At 33.9% G+C, this 18,238-nt stretch overlaps 1 non-coding gene across 1 annotated transcript; it reads left to right on the top strand.

The window, feature by feature from the left end:
• The first annotated feature begins 14,424 nt into the window (after positions 1–14,424).
• TRNAS-AGA (transfer RNA serine (anticodon AGA)) lies at positions 14,425–14,506 on the top strand. The gene has a single exon. It is a non-coding gene; the product is annotated as a tRNA-Ser (tRNA).
• Positions 14,507–18,238: the final 3,732 nt, after the last annotated feature.

Raw genomic sequence — 18,238 nt, 5'->3', positions numbered from 1 at the left:
TATTCAGTCATCAATTCACATTCCCATTTTTTGTGTTTCTACTTTCTATGAATTTTTGTATACTGAATACTTACACAATGCTCCGAATTAGGCAATTAGCCTTTATACCTAAATATTTTGTTACTTGGTATAAACCGCGTCTCCTGAAACTTGTCCCCGTAAAAAGATGATGTTCGCGTTTCTCATTAGCTTTTTCGCACTTCTACGGATCTGAGAGACTCGGTATAATTGTGGGTACGAACCCGGAGAGAATCGTTTCTCAGGGTGGATTTCAAAATTAGGAAGGATGGGAACATACAGTGCAATGGAATTCACCACCCTAACAGTTAAAATCTAGGATGATCATATCACATGTAAAACAGTAGGGTTAAGGTAAGATTTGTTATGCATTTCTTGTGACATTTTACTATAAATTCATCTACCATGATTGATGAAAGACATGTTTTAACTAACAGACTTTTCAAATGCTATGTTCACTGTACTACTTTAATTTCTTTACTTGTCGGCCAAATATTGGTCAAAAACACACGTTTTATTGAAACACATAAAGCCAAAGATAAGCTACAGAAAATCTTGCTTGGAATCTCTAATCTCTGCAGAAGATAAATTAGGTAGTGCTTGCCTTAGAATTTTGCAATTGTATTTGTATGGATGGACTGCTTTTTTTCTTTACACCAAATTATGCCATTTTTATCACGTTGTTGTGTTAGTTATGTCAGTGTTATGAAATCATCATTGTAACGTAAGAAAATTCTTCCTTTCTTTTAATCTTTTTTCCTTCTTAGATGCTACTACTTAAATTTGGGGCCTCTTTTTTTTTCTGGGGACCTATCTTTTCTTTGTGTTTGCGTGAATGTGATTTTGATTGATTGGATGATAAAAACCATGTATTTTTGTCCATGTTGGTCTGTACTGAAAAAAAAAAGTGGAGTATTTTCACATGATGTTTATGGTGTTCAACCACCTAAAGGGTGGATATTTATGGGGTATCATGCTGTTGCTATCTCATGCTTACTTTATAAGAAAGAATAAAATATTTTCATACATAACATATTTCTATTTTCTATTAAACAAAAGGGGAAAGTTTTTTTTTTTTACTTTGAGAGGTGAAAGAAGTTAGTGTGTCACCAATTATTGCTGATTTAAGTTTTTATGTTCTGTAATTTGGATATCTTGACAGTTGCTAATTACTAATTATGTAATTAGTATTCCTAACATGTAATGCATTTTTTTTTTCTGGTGGATAGAAGGAAGTTGTTAGTAATTTCTAACTGTCATTAAACTCAGTTTGAACCTTATCTCTTCCTCCATTAGATTTATTAGATTTGTACTAAGGATGTCTTGGTCTAGTGCTTAAAATTGAGGTGTTGTGAGTGATAGGTAATAGGTTGGAATCCCCCTCTCTCCTTTGTACTTTGTACTGCCTCCATGACTCGTATCGATAAAGAAAAAGTTACTAAATTGCTATATGCTTCCACCTTTTAATATTAATTGTAAAACTTTTTAAGAAGGTGATATTAGTGGTTAGAATATTATACTTTTTATCTTTATTTTGACATATCTATACTCCATTTAATTATGCGTTTTCTCTATATTGCTCTTGTCATTACAAGATTTTTTTTTTCTAATTCTCTCTGTTGTTCATATGCACTCTTTAAAACTTGTGTCTTTACCCATGATACAACTAATTTGAAACGAAAGAATTATAACTTTTGGAATTTGCAATAACAGTATAATGATTATTTTTGCGTGTTTGGTGCAGTATTGTAAAAAGAATGACAATTAGAAATGCTTGTTCCTGTCAAAAAAAGAAATGCTTGTAAATATTGACCGGAGTTAGTAGAATTAGTGCACATGCATTTTAATTTTCACCCCTTCTTTTCGAAAATACATAGTAACACGATAAGGATAATTTAGCATTGTCAAAGACTTATGAACCTACATTAGTTTTACTGTATATACCAACCTAAGATTCTTCATAAAAAGGTAGATAGAAAATTAAAACTTAGTTGATACTCAAGCTAAGTACTTGTACTAACAACTAACAAGTAACAACATTTTGCTTTTCCCCTCTGTGAATAATCAATAAAGTACCTAAACTAAATTTGTACTGGTGAATTGGTGATTGTGACAAAACCCATTCTAGTACTTCTTGTTTCTGCATTTCGTTTAATGTTTCTACCTTTTTGGGCCCATTTTCTATGTAATTAAATTGGTCAAAAGCAGGAATGATTTCTAAATGTAGAGTTCGAAAAGAAAATAATTCTCAAATTGGTGTCTAATTAAAAGTAATTTCATAATGTGGTGTTTTCCTAGGTTCGACAACAAAGTTTTTTTTTTTCTTTTCTTTTTTTAGGTTTGATAGACAAATTCATCATATACTAATACAACACAGAATTCAGATCCAGAAATGTTTCTTTATCTTCCCTATCAACTATAGGTCAACTTAAATGCACGAAATCACTTGATGGGAATGTTAGTGATCAAATATATTCCCCTATGGTATTGTTAGCATTTAATTTATAGTTTTTATTAAAAAAAAGCATCATCTACTTTGTGTGATGGGTCTGACTAGTAGTTTGCTAAACTCGTATAGAGTTGCTCTTGAACTACCTTGAAGATGGAGATCTACGTCAATGGAGTTGAATTGGCATATGAGCTTGTAGAGACTATAAACATCCAGAGACCATAACAAAACACCAGTTTGTGGAATTACTTCTTAGTGAACACCAAATTGTGAAATTACTTCTAAATGAACACCGAATAGGGAACTACTTTGTTTTTTAACATCATCCTAGGAAAACGCTCCAACATTATATTTCTGATTTTATCTACCATCAAAATATGATATAGGAATGGCATAAATTCCATTTTAAATGATTAATACACCGAGTAAACATGTTTTGGTCTTGCACATCTATAATAAGATTTGGTAGCATTTAATCATTTATCAGTGTACGTTCTTCCTTCAATAATTGAAATGCTACAATTCTCCCACACAAATTAGATGGATAGATTGATAAATGATATTATAAATTTCACCTGTCGTTTCAATCTTTCTTTGTCACAAGTTGGAGCAAAATATGAAAGACACGTTTTTATGGGACCACATACTGTTAATCGTGTTAAGTGATGCATTGTACTGTAACAGTTTATGGCCAAATATGAAATATCTTTGAAATTTTAAAACATCATGCTAATGTACTATTTTTGGTTAGTTTATCAATTCTTTAATTTCGCATGACTATGTCTACACAATGCTAATGTTTCTTTTTTGTTAGTTTATCATGCTAGTTTTTTTTGGTTAATTTCCATTATCAAAGAAAATTTTAGGCTAATACAAATTAAACTTGTGTATCCGAATATCTATACAAATATATTAAAGGGATATTCCATTTGGTACCATTGTACTTTTGGCTTTTCCATTTAGTACCATTATTTTTCAGATATTATACATGGTACCACTATAATTTGAATTTATTCTCTATTGTGGCATTCAACTAAGTAAAGTGTTAATTTAAGTTATAATAGGCTAGAGTTTTACTTCGATTTACATGTTTTAATTTGCGTTAAGGTTTTAGTAATTGTTTTAGTCGTTAAGGTCAAAGTTGAGGTCATATTTGACAGTAAAAAGACATAGAAAATTATGATCATTTTTATGAAAATTTTGACTGAAAAATAGAGCTTTAAGGGTTTAAAACGACACCCTAAAATCTTAATTTATTAAATTTTTGCAACTGCAAATAGAAACATGCAAACTCAAACAAAATCGTATTCTTATTCAACCATAAACTAACAATTTACTTAAAAAAATGGTATGATAAAGATTAATATTAAATTTGAGTGGTATCATGTGGAAGTTTAAAATAACAGTGGTACCAAATGGAAAAGCCAAAAATTTAATGGTACCAAATGAAATATCCCTATATTAAAAGATGTGTGTGAGTGTGACAATATATACACGTCATGTGTCACCTCTGTTACTCAACTATTATTGTCGGATGTGTATATAAGTCATGTCGATTAACAAAAATAAAATTAGCTTGCAACAAGATTTAAAGTTGTGACCTCTTGCTATTATAACATGACACAATTATCATTTCAACCAACTTTTAATCATGCTTTAAGTGTCCACATTAAAAATTTAAATTACCATATAGGAAAAGACATAATACAATAAGAAGCCACCAGAGAATCAACCCTCTTGGTAAAAATAAACCCGGAGGCCAGCGCTTTGCATTATGAAAAATGAAAACTTCACTTGCAGAACTACAGAAATGGAAGTAATGATGTGTAAATCAATAAACATAAAAAAATCTAAAAATCTATTTAGCATGGAAACTCTCATGAGATCAAGTTTCCCATTCCCGAAACTCGAGAGGACAAAATTTCTTTGAAAGACTAACGAGTTTCCTGCCTCAATGTCTTTAGTCACAAAATGATATTTTCCCAACTAAAAATCTCTTAGCTAACTCTATAGTCTATACCCTATTATATACAATTTTTTTCAGTCAGATTTTTATGCAACAATAGTTATTTAATCCTAAATTTTGGATTTCACGAGAAATGAATAAATGGGGTGTTTAGAGGGTTTTTTTCGAGGCAACACAAATGTGCCAAGCACCCGCACAATGTTAAAGTCACATCGGCTTTCCTAGGAATATTTCGGGAGAAAATATGACCAAGCCCAGAGAAGTCCAAAAACGTCTCAAAAATAACAAAAACTTAAGGTTATAATCCACGCTTTCGTACTTTCTATGGACATGGGATGTCATTGGAAAGGAGTAAAGTGGCTTAAAACAAATATATGAATGCATTTATGTTCATTTTGAGGTAATTTTGGGTTTCACTAGAAATGATAAAAATGTGGTGTTCAAAGACTTTTAGAGGCAATGCAAATGGTGCGAAATACCCGCGCGACGTTACAAGTCACGTCGGCTTTTCTAGGAACGTTTCAAGGAAATATGACCATGCATGCCCGCAGAAGTCCAAAAATGTCACAAAAACAGCCAATATTAAAGGTTATAATACACGTTTTTTTGACTTTTTCGGGACCAGAGCTACGAACGCCACAAGATGCCTCTTACGGACCTATGAGGTCATTGTAAAGGAGTCATGTGGCTTGGAACGAATATGTGGATGCATTTATTTTCATTTCGAGACAATTTTGGGTTTCACGAGAAATGAACAAATGGGATGTTCACAGACTTTTCGAGGCAATGCAAATTGTGCCAAGCACCCGCGCAACGTTACAAGTCACGTCAAAACTCCTAAAATGTTTCGGAAGAAATTATAACCAGGCCACAGAAGTCAAAAAAATGTCCCAAAAACAACCAAAATTGAAGGTTATTATAATACACGCTTTTAAACTTTCTCAGGCTCGAGCTCTGAACGCCACGGGATGACTCCTAGAGCCTAAAGGCATGGGAGATCATTGGAAACACTAGGGGAAAAAACAGAAAGGGCTGCGCAGGAAGGGCTGCGCTTTTCGTAAAAGCGCAGCCCTACTAGTGAAGGGCTGCGCTTTTTTAAAAAGGCGCAGCCCTACTAAGCAGAAGGGCTACGCTTTTGAAAAAAGCGCAGCCCTTCACTAGTAGGGTTGCGCTTTTTAAAAAAAGCGCAGCCGTTCTGTAGGTAAGAAGGGCTGCGCTTTTTTAAAAAGCGCAGCCCTACTAAAGTGAAGGGTTGCGTTTTTTAAAAAAGCGCAGCCCTTCTGCTATGTAGGGCTGCACTTTTTTAAAAAAGCGCAGCCCTTCCTGAAAAAATTTGAAATTTCGAAATCGCGGGCTTTGAAATATTGAGCGGGGATTCGTCAAATATATTATCCCTCATTCTCTCTCCTCTCTCACGTCCCTCATTATTCCTTTCCTCCTTCTCTCTCATCCTATCTTCTCTCTCAAAAACTCCCATAAACATTTGCGCCAAAAACCTTGAAATGATTTGCACTAAACATGGCGACGGAGTCCGATTGCCTATTGTGATACCTTTTCGGAAGCGGAACGGTCCAACGAGTCAAACTCACCGCTATGCTGTGATGTTTAGGCTTTTTAAGCCATCCGAGTTCGTTTAAGCCTCCAAATAGCCATTTTAAGTTTTTCCGAAATTTTTTTTTCCCTTAAATTATGTATTAGGGTTTTGTTTTATGTATTTAAACATTATTAGGTTAATGTTTGGAGGTAGTTGTTGTATACTTCTCTTTGTTTATATATTGATTATGTTCTTGTATACTTCTCTTTGTTTTGATTAATGTTCTTGTATACTTCTCTTTGTTTATTTTGATTAATGTTCTTGTATACTTCTCTTTGTATATAATTTCTTGTATTTTCATCTTTGTTTTGATTAATGTTCTTGTATACTTCTCTTTGTTTATTTTGATTAATGTTCTTGTATACTTCTCTTTGTATATAATTTCTTGTATTTTCATCTTTGTTTTGATTAATGTTCTTGTATACTTCTCTTTGTATACTTCCTCCGTTTCTAAATAAGTGCAACATTTGCATAGTGTTTACTATTCACAGTTTAAACTTTAATTAGCTTTGGCGATTTACATTTTAGGAAAAATATAGTCATGTGGGATCTTGTTAGATTCGTTTGAATGTGAATTTTTTTAATATCAATTTTTTATAATTTTTACTTATTGCTAATTGAAAATATTAATGGTTAAAATAATGCATTGGCAAACGTGAAAACAAGAAGTGTTGCACTTATTTAGAAACGGAGGAAGTATTAGTTTTTGTTCCTTTTCTTCATTTTCGTTTCATTCTTTTTATTGTTTTGGGTTTAGTATTTTCGTTTCGTTTCTCTTCTCTTCTGTTTAATTTCAGAAAATGTGAGATTATGAGTAAAAAAATGTCAAAAAAAAAAATTATTATTATTTTTTTTTTGGTAGGAAGGGCTGCGCTAGTTAGGAAAAAGCGCAGCCCTTCTGGCTCAGAAGGGCTGCGCTTTTTCCTAACTAGCGCAACTCTTCTAAGCTAGAAGGGTTGCGCTTTTTCCTAACTAGCGCAGCGCTTCTAGCTTAAGGGCTGCGCTTTTCTAGCGCAGCCCTACTTAAAAAGTGAAGGGCTGCTACTGAAAGGGCTGCTGTCAAAAAGCGCAGCCCTACATGCCTTTTTTAGCGCAGTCCTTCTTCATTTTTCCACTAGTGAAAGAAGTCATGTGGCTTTGAACGAATATGTGGATGCCTTTACGTTCATTTCGAGACAATTTTTGATTTCATGATAAATGAACAAATGGGGTGTTCAGAGGTTTTTTCGAGGCAACACAAATGGTGCCAAGCACCCGCGCAAAGTTACAAATCATGTCGGTTTTTCTATGAACGTTTCCGGAGAAAATATTACCAGGACCAGAAAAGTCCAAAAATGTCACAAAAACTGCCAAAATTGAAGGTTATAACTTATAACACACAATTCGGAGTTTCCCAGGTCCCAAGCTATGAATGCCACGGGATGCTTTCTAGGGACATGGGAGGTTATTGAAAAGGAGTCATGTAGCTTGGAACGAATATGGGGTTGCCTTTACATTCATTTCGAGACAAATTTCTGTTTCACGAGAATTGAACAAATGGGGGTTTTCACAGGCTTTTCGAGGCAATGCAAATGGTGCCAAGTACTAGCGCAACATTACAAGTCACGTCAATTTTTCTATGAACGTTTCGGGAGAAAAAATATGACAAGGCCCGGAAAAGTCCAAAAATGTCATAAAAACTGCAAAAAATTGAAGGTTATAACACACATTTCGGAGTTTCCCAAGTCCCGAGCTACGGATGCCACGGGATGTCTCCTAGGGACATGGGAGGTTATTGAAAAGGAGTCATGTAGCTTGGAACGAATATAGGGTTGCCTTTACGTTCATTTCGAGACAAATTTGGGTTTCACGAGAATTGAACAAATGGGGTTTTCACAAGCTTTTCGAGGCAATGCAAATGGTGCCAAGTACCAGCGCAAAGTTACAAGTAACGTTGGCTTACCTAGGAACATTTCGGGAGAAAATATGTTTAGGCCCGTAAAGTCCAAAAATATCCCATAAAAAGCCAAAATTGAAGGTTATAATACACGCTTTCAGACTTTCTCAAGACCCGAACTCCGAACGCCACGGGATGCCTCCTAGGGACGTGGTAGGTCATTGAAAAGGAGTTATGTAGCTTAGAAACGAATATATGGAGGCCTTTACGATCATTTCGAACCAATTTTTGGTTTCCTAGAAAATGAAAAAAATGCGGTGTTTAGAAGCTTTTTGAAGCAATGCAAATGGTGTCAAGCACTCATGCAACGTAACAAGTCACATCGGCAGTCATAGGAATGTTTCGGAAGAAAATATGACTAGGCCCGTAAAAGTCCAAAAACGTCGCAATAATAGCCAAATTGAAGGTTATAATACACGTTTCAGACTTTCCAGGGGTCCGAGCTCCGAACGCCACGGGAAGCCTCCTACGGACATGGGAGGTCATTAGAAAAGAGTCAAGAGGTTTGGAATAAATATATGGATGTTTTTACGTTCATTTTGAGGCAAGTTTGGATTTTACGAGAAGTGAACAAATGCGGTGTTCATAGCTTTTCGAGGCAATGCAAATGCTGCCAATATCCCGCACAACATTACAAGTCACGTTGTCTTTCATAGGAACATTTCAGGAGAAAATATGACCATGCCTGGAGAAGTTCTAAAATGTCCCAAAAATAGCCAAAATTGAAGGTCATTCCTGATGCCCGAGATCCGAACGCCACAGGATGCCTCTTAGGGACATGGGAGGTCATTAGAAAGGAGTCATGTGGCCTGGAAGAATATGTGGAAGGCTTTCCGTTCATTTCGAGGCAAATTTGGGTTTCACGAGAAATGAGTAAATGGAGTTTTCAGAGTCTTTTCGAGGCAATGTAAATGGTGCCAAGTACGTGCAAGGTTATAATTTCACGTTGGCACTCCTAAGAATATTTCGAGAGAAAATATGACCAAACTTGGATAAGTGAAAAATGTCCCAAAAACAACCAAAATAGAAGGTTATAATACACACTTTCGGACTTTCTAGGGGTCCGAGTTCTGAACGTCACGGGATGACTCCTAGGGCCATGGGAGGTCACTGGAAATGAGTCATGTGGCTTGGAACGAATATATGCATTTACGTTCATTTCGACGCAATTTTAGGTTTCACGTGAAATGAACAAATGGGGTGTTTAGAGGCTTTTCGAGGCAACACAAATGGTGTCAAGCACCCGCACAACGTTACAAGTCACACCGGCTTTCTTAGCAACGTTACGGGAGAAAATATGACCAGGCCCGGAAAAGTCCATAAATGTCCGAAAAACATTCAAAATTGAAGGTTATAATACACGTTTTCGTACTTTCCCGAGGTCCATATTCCGAATGCCACGAGATGCCTCATAGGGACATGGTAGGTCATTGGAAATGAGTCATGTGGCTTGGAAGAATATGTGGAAGGCTTTACGTTCCTTTTGAGGAAAATTTGGGTTTCACGAGAAACGAATAAATGGTCTGTTTAGAGGCTTTTCGAGGCAATAGAAATGGTGTCAAGCACCCGTGCAATGTTATAATTCACGTCGGCACTCCTAAGAATATTTCGAGAGAAAATTTGACCAGACCTGGATAAGTCGAAAATGTCCCAAAAATAACCAAAATAGAAGGTTATAATACACGCTTTCGGACTTTCTCGGGGCTGGGTTCTGAACGCCGCGGGATTCCTCCTAGGGCCATGGGAGGTCATTGGAAAGGAGTCGTGTGTCTTGGAACGAATATATGGATGCCACTCTTTCTAGGCAATTTTAGGTTTCACGAGAAACGAACAAATGGGGTGTTTATAGGCTTTTCGAGGCAACAGAAATGGTGCCAAGCACACGCGCAATGTTACAAGTCACATCAGCCTTTCTAGGAACGTTTCGTGAGAAAATATGACTAGGTCCGGAAAAGTCCAAAAACGTCCCAAAAACAACCAAAATTGAAGGTTATAATACACGCTTTCGGACTTTCTCAGGATTGAGCTCTGAACGGCACGGGATGCCTCATAGGGACATGGTAGGTCATTGAAAATGAGTCATGTGGCTTGTAACGAATATGTGGATGCCTTTACGTTCATTTTGAGGCAATTTAGGTTTCACGAGAAATGAACAAATGGGTGTTAATTAGAGGCTTTTCGAGGCAATGCGAATTGTGACAAAGCCCCGCGCAATGTTACAAGTCACATCGGCTTTTCTAGGAATGTTTCATGAGAAAATATGACTAGTCCAGGGAAGTCCAAAAAAATCCCAAAAAACAGCCAAAATTGAAGGTTATAAGTAGTAAAAATTAAAGATGACCCAACCGGATTAAAATAAATTTAGTTGAACTAATAGTAACTCTCGTTCTTTTTCTATTACAACAATGTGTTTGGACACAATTTTTAAGAATTTGGAACAAATGAGTTGTTTAGCATAAAAGTAACTCTATAATTAACTATAGTAGAAAAATCATCCTGAGAAATTAAAAGTTATAAGGCAAAGTGAGTAATTAATGATGGTTTTAATAAGGTAAAATAAGGGCAATATTGTCAATCAAAGTTGATTTTTATACCAAAATTAGAATTGTTGTAATAGATGTGACTTTACTCAAAATAGTAATTATTATAATATAAAAAGAACGGAGGAATATTGTAACTTTGTCTCATGTACGAATCTATAATATGTAAACTTTTGTGTATTATAGGATCTTTAGTGCTTTACCTTTTAATACTAACATACATCATCTATTCTAAAATAAGTAAGATGTTGATGGAGACTGTGGAGTTAAAGAAAGCAAAGAGATAGAAACAAAAAAATTGTGACCTCAGAACGAGTCGGTCTACAAGAGACCAACTAATCTTAATTTAAAATTAGTCATTTCGTTTTTGTAAGATGAAGGGGATTCACTTGAGCAGTGATATGGGAAATTACTCAAACGAGTCCTATGAGGTTTGATCCATACACCTCAGGATAACAGATGGGAAGCAATACAACTACTCCACCGCCTCCGTCTCAACCTCAATTAGGCAACTATTCGAGTTCAATATTAAGACGAGAACATATCACTTTTTAAATATAGTGAATAGTTTAAGCTATGTCGATTAACAAAAGTAAAATTAGCTGGCAACAAGATTTGAATCCGTGACCTCTTGCTATTATAACATGACACAATTACCATCTCAAGTATCTTTTAAATGTTGAGTTTTCCTTAATATATTTTAGTGGGAATGGAAAAAATGCATATTAAGTTCGGAAACACAATACTAGTTTATATTCAAAATTAGCTTAGTTCTCCATCTTTTATATTTCTTATTTTAAGAGGTAGGATTTCATCTCTTTATTTGAAAAACAACATAATCAAAAACAAGATGTTATTTGGAGAATACAAGCAAATATATTATTTATTCTATCCTTACGCATCTAAAAGCATGTTTGATTCATCATTTTTAAGCTCCAAATGAATTACATATTTCCTTTTTTTTTCCTTATACAGTTCAACCCCTCTCGAGTCCGTTACCATTACTTTGTGGTAATGGATACCACTAATATATTACTTTTCCATCCCTTTGGAATAACAAAGTTCATTTTTTTTGGTGATAATGGTTACCGCTCCAAATGAATTACATTTTTTTTATTGATACGCTATTTTCCATCAAGGATGAAGAATGTTTAATGTTCAGTACGATTTGATGAGAACGTTTACTGTTTAGTACGCTAATAACATCATTTCAGTGTTTAGTACGCTAATAAGATAACTTCAATGTCTTGCTTTTAAAAAACATAAGATAGACCCACACAATAAGCTCTTTCTTTTTGGATTCTCTTGGCTTAATCATCTACTTTAGGGTGTATCATGTATGGAGCCCATTATGAAGGAGCAATAGCTGTACTTACAAATGGCTTTAGATAGACAGTTAAGGGCCATATGTTATAAAATGGGCTTACAATTATCTGGCTTACAGCCTACAGCTGCGCGCCTTATCCTAATTCCTAACTGTACTTAGGCTCTATTCGGCAACGGTTTTTGTACTAGCTTTTAGTTCAAAACACTAATTAAGTGTTTGGCATAGTAGAGATTGGAGTAGTTGTTGGAGTTTCAAGTACCTTTTGAATAGCTTTTTCCAAATGTTATAAAATATAGCGTTCAGTTTCTTAATCTATATTACACTTTTCAATTATAATATATTTCCTCGATTTCTTTTTAGATATTACACTTTCTATTTTATGATGTTTTACATTAAATTTTGCACTTTTATTTTGGGTAATATCTTCTCTCTATCTCTCTCCTATTACATGGAACCCTTTTGTTATTTTTCACTCTATCTGTCTTTTCTCCAAAAACTGCTTAGGAGTCCGTAATTTTAAAAAGTGTAACATCTAAATTGAAACAGATGAAGTATATCTTTTCATGGTCAAATTTGATAAACTTTAACTATATATATTCAAATGCAATTTATTATTAATTTTCAAGTGATATATTGTGAAATTTGTCTTAATATATTTTTTCAAATATTAATATATTGTAATTTTACTTATAAGTAATCAACGATAATAATGATCAAACCTTACATTGGAGTTCCGTGAAAAAAAGATATTGCAATTGAAAAAAACTGAAGAAGGGATCATATTAACCAAAAAGTAATAACTATAACCAAGTCAAGAAATTATGTTGCCAAACCCATCCTTGCCCTAAAAATCTTACTCCAGTATCCTATTAACAATATTTGGATATTATGAAATTAGTCTCATAAAATATTGGAATTTTGGAATTTTTCTTTGTAAATTTGATCAGTTTATTACTATATTCTAATATAGATTATAAATTATGTTTCCTGCATATCTATTTTGGAGCATAAATAACCAACAAAACTTGAAGTGTTCCTTTATTATCTATTTAGAGCATAGAATGGTATCCTATCCAAATTGCGCTTTTCATGCTTTCCATGCAGCCACTTATTATTGACTATTGAGCATAGAGTGATAATTAATTCTTCACCTTTGATGATAAATGCCTTTCATGGGCTCCCAACCATCCAAAGCAAAAATGATATCTTTAGTTTTCTTTTTCATGCAAAGAATGTGTGCTTGAGAAAGTATATGTTTTGAGCAATAAAGATAATATATATATACTTCTACTAGAAACGTCATGGATGAAGTACCAAAAAGGTTAAATCCATCACCCACCCACCAAAAACTCACATTTCTTTTTCGAGAAGGTATTGTATCAGACTGGTCTGACACATGGAAGTGGTCGGATCAGCCTGACCAACAACCAACTGAAAGAATAAAGGAACCAAAACAAAAAAATTAAAGGAACCAACTGAAAAAATAAAACAACCAACTGAAAAAATAAAGTAACCAACTGAAAGGATAAACCAACCAACTGAAAGAATAACACAACCATCTGAAAGAATGAAGTAATGTTACCATAGCATCATTGAAAGAGCAGCGAAGAACAAGGTAGCAGGGAGCTCGGAGCTCCGACGAGGCGACGCAACGGTGGACTTCCGACGCGAGCAGGTGGTTCAAGCGGTGGATCTCCAATGCAGCAGCGCGGGCGAAATAACGCTCGAAAGAAAGCGAGAGCAGGGGGATGCCCTGGGGGGATCGGTCAGCCGGCGGTGTAGCGTGGTGGATGGAGGACCAACGGTGTGTTGTCACTGGAAAAGGTGGTGCCGTGATGGCACTCAGTAGTGACGGCGCCGCAGTGGTGGTTTGAGTGGTGCCAAATACAAAGGCGGAATTTCAGAATCTCTAATTTCTTTTTTGAAACTTTTGGGCTCAGCCCGTCCGACCAAACACATTGGGTTCAGACGGTCTGACCCAATAGTTTCACTTTTTCACTGTGATAGGTTTATCTTCACTAATAAGTTCTTTCTCTTTTTTTCTTATTAGTATAAAATATATGTTGCAAGGTGATAATTTATCATCCTTATTTTCAAGTACACAATAACAAATAAGAGGAATTTGACACACTTCTAGCAATTTCATGTCAAAAAGAACTTTTTTATGGACAATATAACATTTGTCGCTTGAAAAGTATATGTTTTCTATGTGTTAAAATAATAAGATTGTTGTATTGTTCTCCACTTGAACTTATTTGAAGTAATTATATTAGCTCTAATTATTCTTTATTTTTATAATTGATTTAACCTAATCAGTCATTACTAAACCCAAATTAAAACTTATTTTGTGTAGGTAAAAAGAACATATCTAATTTTTTTTTTATTATACAAATAAAATGGATAATATAGCAAATATTTTTGTCAAACAAATTCATAAAGTCAATTGGTCAAACACATTAAAGAGTAATTGAGACATACAAATTACAAACTAGCTCACCTTTATATTTCCAACAAAAAAAAAAAAAAAAAAGTTTACCAATCATTAGAGGAAGTTAAGATTATAAATCTTCCAGCGACTCTAATTTCAATAAGAGGTGGACGTGCCGGAGTGGTTATCGGGCATGACTAGAAATCATGTGGGCTTTGCCCGCGCAGGTTCGAATCCTGCCGTCCACGATTTTTGAAATCTTAAAATATTCGTGATGTTAGTTATATTATTTTTTGACGGCTTACAAAAGCAAGATTAGGAACTGCTTAATCTTATTTCACCTAATTCAAATTCAAATCAAGTAAAAACAAACTTCTGTCTTTTCACCTCAGACTTCTCAGTGATAATGATATTGTATAATTCTTTGAGCAATTTCAATAGAATATATAATTAAAGCAAATTTAGAATGAATTGGTGGATTACATAACTTTTTATAATTTAAAGTTTCATGAGACATCTAATCATCTAAGTACTTTTATTGTGATATTATATTATTACATAAATAGATAATCGTATAGAATAACGGTGTTTTCGTGTAGATTTAAAGTAGTTAAGTTAAGCCTATTACTTAAAACTTACCCACCCCTATTGAGAAACAAACTTCAATCTCATCGGTCCAAGTCAATCAAGGTCTGTCAATATTCAAGTATGGAACAATGTCTAATCTAAAAAACTAAAGACACCTATTTCGAATCGTGAATTTCAAAAAAATTAATATACTTTCTTCGTTTTAAATGAAATATATTAGAGTGAGCCCATTGGATGATCTACAAACAAGATCATGAGGAGAGAGGGAGAAAAATATTATAAAGAATTAGGAGAGAGAAAAAAAGAGAAGAGAGAGGAGGATGATCAGATCATTACAATGATCTGATCATTGTTGGATCATAGTTAAATCTCATGAAAGAGAATAATTGGTAGGTCCCATATATGGTGACTTGGCAACAATCTAATGGCATTAAAAAAACCAATCAAATGGTTAAAAAGCTCAAAATTGTAGATCATCCATTGTGGGTAAAAAAAGTATAAAAACTGATGATAAATCATAAGTGAGGTGGAAGAGAGAGGAAATATTAAAATAATTGATGATCCAAATTTTTGGATCAACCATTGTGTGTGCTCTAAAATGACACTATTCATTGATTAATTTTTACTCCAATTTATCGCCATTATATAAAAAAATAGTCAAGTGGAAGCTTGTTAGATTTGTCTCGATGCATACTATCAGATTATAACTTTTTTATATTTCCTACGTGGGCACAACTAAAGATATTAATGATCAAAAAAGCGTGTTAGATTGCTAAAAAAGCAAACGTTTCATTTAGAACAGAACGTATGAAGTATATATACTTCATCCGTTTTTTATGTGCTTACTTTGACAATGAATTGTGGCCAATGTATAATTCAATCTTTAGCATGTGAGATGTTAGATTCATCTCAATATATATTCACATTCAACTTTTTATGATGTTTACAAATAAATTATTAGATACTAGCCTTCATATGCACGCGATGCGTGCGTTAATTTGAAAATTTGTTATTCTATTAGATACTCCATTCGTACTTTATTTATGATTAAACTTAAATGTGAAAATTTCAACAGTTAGATGAATTTAGATATATTAATTCGCTAATGTAAAAAAATAAAAAGGTTGTGAATGATTGTTAACATTAATATTTTGTGAATGAAATTGAACAGAAAGAAAAAAAATAATGAGTTGGTTTAACTGGATTAAAGAGTATCAAAGGTAGTGAATGTTCAGACTTTTCATGTGCACGTTATGTATGCCATCTTTTTTTACAAGGTATAAATATTTTGTCCATTTAATTTTTGATTGAAGTATTTGATGCATATACCATTTTAAACTTGTTTTAAATGGCAAGTTGGAATGAGAATTTTTAAATGATTCGCTTTTGTAATTTTTTTCATTCCATTAATTAAATCATTAAGGGTATTTTAGTCAGTTCAAAAAAGGACACCACACCTCCTCCCTTGGCTTATATAATAGAGATTAATAGTCAAAGTTATGTAAAGTTAGTCTTATAAGAGACCGCTTATTCTTAACTTAAAATTACAACATCCCAAGTCCAACTTTAAAAAGAAAACTAATAAGTTATCATAATATAGTGACCAGTTTTTTATATTCAATATATACAATCTTTTAATCTATTTAGTTAATAGTGTAATTTGTTCGATAAAATTGCAGGGTTATTTTTTACAATTATTTGTTGTTATTCGAGATTCAAATGAAAATAAAGCACAAAAAAGGAAAGAGAACTATATTTGTGCAAAATGTTTAAAAATAATGTTGGATTTTGATGGATATGAAATTGACTTGCTAAGAGAAAGTAGATTTGGCCAAATAGAGTTCACACGAATAGTTTCAATATAAACAAATTGGACCATCAATTGGGCCTAAAGCTTGGAATTTATTTATGATGTCGCACGAACGCAGCCCACACTTCTATCTTCTATTTTATTATAATCCCACATACCACAGTAACTGCGATGTGGGAAACTGGTACTTAAGCCTCTTAGAAACGATGTTTGATGCGTGGCTTGGCTAGCTCTATGTGATAATAATGGGAACAGCAAGACGTTTTCGAGAACTGTTAATACTTTGTTGGATAAATTGGAACAACTGAACGATTTAGTGGCTATTGGCTAATGCTGGTCTTCAATATACTTGAATATTGATATTGATTCTTACAATATTTATTGAGGATTTATTTTTTGCACACGACGATGATTCCTAGTCTATGTTATCGGTAATGTTTAACCCGAGTTTAACTCCAAACATATTGTATTCTTTTAAAAAATGTTCTTTTTTTTTGCGTTAGAATTGATTACTTAAATTTATAGCTCTATAGGTAACTTTATATCTTGCCGACTTTTATTGATCAAAATAAGTTCAGAGGCTTATATATGGCTTTCAATGGAGAGATGGGAGTAACAGAATATTAATTAATTTCAATCAACTAGCCTAATTTAGAAACTATCTAGGTAGGAAATTTACAGAGAAATTAACGTGTCGTGCTTGATTCTCATTGACCATATTAAGACGTAAAGTGGAACACATTAAATTTTAACTTAAGGTGCTGCAAAATTAATGCAATACTTGCTTTAATTTTATACATGGTAAAGAAGATATACCAATACATGGGACAATTTTTACACCAATCAAATTTCTATGCTAATAATCAGATCTTAGGCTGTTGCTCCTCCTATGTGCAATGGAGGCCAACACCCTAGGCCATGAGCCTTGTTGATCGCCCAAAGACCCCGTCCAGGTAAGTAAGTTTTAAGTTAGCTATACGCTTTATTTTATCGCCGTCTTCCTCTGTGCCTACATCATGTAGTAACGATGTGGGATAATTTGGAAGCCTTTTCTCATAACCATACAGCTCGTCAGTGGTCATACGATGGTAGAAGGTATTTTGCTGTCTCAAGCCACCAGCAAAATTAGCCATGTATAAAACCCCCATACTTCAAACACGACCATCCACACAAACAAATTATTCATTAACCCACCCTCCCTCGTACACAAGAACAGTCTTAAGTTATCAAATGAAATAATCATGAAAAAATTATAACCCAGATCATTGAATTAACAACACAAGATAAACAAAAGGATTTTTTAACTACAATAATACAAACTTTTGTCCATTTTCTCGCAATAATACAAACTTTTGTTTATTTTTTAATAATATAAACTTTACATCAAAATTCTCTCAGTAGGTCAAGTTGACTTGTAACCGGTAAAAAAAAGTCAAAAAAAATTTACAAAATGATCTTTCTTCTTTCTTCCTCATTCCCCAACCCCCCACCCACCTGAACCACCTCGCTTGTTACCTCCTACAACAAGTTAAAAACCGGTGTTGCCTTACTGGAGGAATTTTGATCAAAAGTTTGTATTATT

This window comes from Beta vulgaris, chromosome 1, assembly GCF_026745355.1.
Source record: "Beta vulgaris subsp. vulgaris cultivar EL10 chromosome 1, EL10.2, whole genome shotgun sequence".
NCBI lineage: Eukaryota > Viridiplantae > Streptophyta > Magnoliopsida > Caryophyllales > Amaranthaceae > Beta > Beta vulgaris.
This window is presented reverse-complemented; position numbering and strand designations above follow the sequence as displayed.